The sequence below is a fragment of the Procambarus clarkii genome, chromosome 9 (genome assembly GCF_040958095.1).
Source record: "Procambarus clarkii isolate CNS0578487 chromosome 9, FALCON_Pclarkii_2.0, whole genome shotgun sequence".
NCBI classification, from domain to species: Eukaryota; Metazoa; Arthropoda; class Malacostraca; order Decapoda; family Cambaridae; genus Procambarus; species Procambarus clarkii.
Window position 1 is genome coordinate 29,776,318 of NC_091158.1, and position 3,731 is coordinate 29,780,048.

Consider the following 3,731-nt stretch of genomic DNA (forward strand, 5'->3'; position numbering starts at 1 on the left):
AACGCTAATGTCTACAATACACCCAGTGTTACAACAACTAGTTATGCTACTCATGCTACACCTTGGCGCTACAATGCCAACAATGTCATGCACTATACTACATCCATAATATCAACAGTCAAAACATGCACATTACACTACGGTAATTACTATGCATTACGCTGGCGTCTAATAAGCCACTACACGTGCATTACACTACACACCCCGGCGTACAAACGCCAATACACAACCATGCACTACACCCGGCGCCACACACCCCCACCAACGGGACACGCTCCCCGTGTCCCACGATAACACTCTCCATAATGCTACCTGCACCCACAAAAAAATCTCCATGGCCCTCTCCACGGTACACGAGACATCGAACCACAGACGTCAAATTACGCGTCGCTCGCTATGCCAAGGCGTCCATAATTCACTGCGCCTATTTTCTGTATCGATGTAACGCCTGAAATCGCTAGAATCTTTAGGTAATATTTAATTATCTTTAAAATATTAGGTTTACACTTTACGTGAAAGTTAATTTACGTCATATTACGTAGTTTTCACGCTTGATTTGTCCTTAGCAACGTTTTATCACTATTACCGCCTTACCAACGATATAAAACAAGCTCCAAGGTGCGGCTCGCTTGGCCCACCCATCGTTTGGCCCGCACATGGCCGCACATGGCCCACATTCACCCGCGCTAGTTTACCTCGCCACGCTGTATTATCCGCACTACGAACACTGTATAATCCGCACTACGAACACTGTATAATCCGCACTACGAACACTGCACTTGTTTTGGATCCCGATGCTTCAATGGTCCAGACTTGCCTCTAAGCCGTCTCTCGTTGCGGGAATCTGGAAAGAAAGAAATAAACCCCACATGTGCCCCACAATGGCCTAGTCCCTTTAATTAACTAACTCCTCTGACCTGGTCTCACCTGACCCTTCTTTCCTCCGTCTAGTAACCACCATTCTCACCACAACCCGACGTCTACCATTTCCCAAACATTCCCTCACCAACTAAACTAGAACCACACTTCCTTCATCTCGCACAGTGTTCCAAAACCTGTTTGCGCTGCCACCAAATATGTCGTCTACCAATTCCCTAACATTCCCTCACCAACCAAACCAGGAACACTATGAAGGGACACATGGAATGTATTTAAAGGCCGTCGGGTTTTGTCATTTAATTACAAAGAATAGACTCTGACAAATAATACTATATTAATTAACATACTCTATTAGGTCAATACACTTCCAATACCTATAGACCACTTGACCTCCGCGATCACCACCCACACTCGTAACTTCCGCCTAAGTCCCTAATACGGAATGATTACTACAACGCTCCACACCCGGTTAGTCTTACATTCAATACTCACATACTGCAGACTTAACTTGGTCACTAAGATCACAACAGGCTCTCGCATAGCTGTCTGCTACACTTCGCTGCTGCCACAGACGGGGATCCAAAGGACTTGCTAGTTCCACCTCCACAATCAGACTGCCTCCAGTCAGCCATGGCCTCAAACATTTCACCACTCCTCTCAAGGAAGGTATAATCCGATTAACCTTATCCCTAGAGCGGTAATCTTGTTCCTAGAAGCCTGACGAAGAATAATTCCTCTTTCCAGGAATTATTAATTTGGCTAAACAGCTTCGGTCTTAATCCATTGACCTTTCTTAGATATGTGATCCATAGTCTGTCTACTTACATGTACTTTCAATCATCATTCGTTAAGTGTTGTAGTAATGATCCTCTAGCTAATAATTCCTACTAACTTGTGGATTACAACAGGTGTTTTTCGTTACATTAGGCTTTGTCCCCAACTTGGCCCGGGTGTTTTTTCGTTACCTCGGTGAGATTTGATGGTCCCAACTTGGCCCGGGTGTTTTTCGTTACCTCGGTGGGTAGAATATGGCTTGTGCGTCCAAGACGCACAAGCCTGGAAACCCACTTCGGCCAATCATTAGCCAGATACCCACACCCACGTACAGACTGGCGAAGCGACTCAACGGCCTGCTGACTCCTTATGTTCCTTGCGCCTTCAGCCTGAAGTCTCCAAAGGAATTTGTGGATTTACTGCGGCGCGCACGGGCCACAGGGATAAGAGCCTCGTTGGACGTAGAATCGCTGTTTACCAACGTACCTGTGGACGAGACAATCGGAATGATAGCCGACAGAGTGTATCGTGATCCAGCCTGTACTCCTCTTGACATGCCAGAAAGTATTCTGAGGAAACTACTCCAAGCTTGTACTAAAGAGGCACCCTTCTTGAGCCCGGATGGGCACATGTATAAGCAAGTAGATGGGGTCGCCATGGGTTCTCCCCTAGGTGTCCTGTTTGCAAACTTCTACATGGGTACCATCGAGCAAAAAGTCTTAGTCGACATGAACTTGAAACCGGCCATATACTGCAGGTATGTTGACGACATTTTTACACAGGTACCTGATGTCAGACATCTGCAGGAGCTGAAGGAGGCATTTGAGCAGAGTTCCGTGCTGCGTTTCACTTACGAGACGGAAAAGGATGGGAAGCTGCCTTTTCTAGATGTAACAGTCATGGAAAAGGGCGGAGGTTTCCACACTGCAGTCTACACAAAGGAAACAAACATAGGAATGTGCCTAAATGCCAACAGCGACTGCCCTGACAGGTACAAGAGGAGTGTTGTTAACGCATACGTCGACCGTGCTCTCAGCCACAGCTCAGAATGGAAGCAAGTCGACGAAGAACTCTGTAGGGTAAGGCAGGTCCTAGTCAATAACGGCTTCTCCAATGGTTTCATCGAAGACATCATAAGAAGGAAAGTGAAAAGCCATGCAACCTCCGAAGAGACAACTAACACAACACCTATACCCCCTATTAGACTATTTTACAGGAACTTCTTTTCCACAGCTCATAAAACGGAGGAAAGGGTCCTGAAAGATATTGTTAATAGAAACGTTATCCCTACAGACAAAAATCAGAGGATACAACTGACGATTTACTATAAAACCAGAAAAACAGCCAGCCTACTCATGAGAAACTCTCCAGACACAAAACAGAACGCTTTAAAAGAGACTAACGTCGTCTATGCCTTCAAATGCCCACTTGGGGACTGTAAGCTCCAAAAAACCCATGGCAAGACAACAACATCTCTTTCTAGGCGTTTAACGATGCATAAGCAACAGGGCTCCATTAAGGAACATATAATCTCTTCCCATAACCAAACCATCGCCAGAGAAATCCTAGTAAACAACACAGAAATCATCGATAGATACAGCGATAGCAGGCGGCTTGACGTTTGCGAGGCACTACACATCAAGAAGTCAACACCAGCAATCAACAGCCAATTATTGCACAACTATATTCTACCCACCTCAAGACTCCGCTCCAATATAGAAGCATCAAGAAATATGGACCAATAGGCTTTCTACAAACACTTCTATTCAATACCCATTGTTTCTGTTCTGTCTTGTGTTGATACTTTTAATACCCTATTAATATCCCCTAGTGTTCTGTCTTGTGTTAATGCCACATCACCCTTCCCACCTCACTCAAATGTTGATATAAAATCAGAGAAACGCAAGTTCTAATCAGTTGTGTATTTGTGAAGTCTTTGAAAATGTAATAAGTTTTACGAAACGCGCCCGTGTCGCGTCAGACTAGAAATAAAAATGAATTTTGGAGAAGTGATTTTTGATTTACCTCCAACAGTGAAGCGTAATGTACGAAAGATTGAGAAAATTCGTGTTAGAATT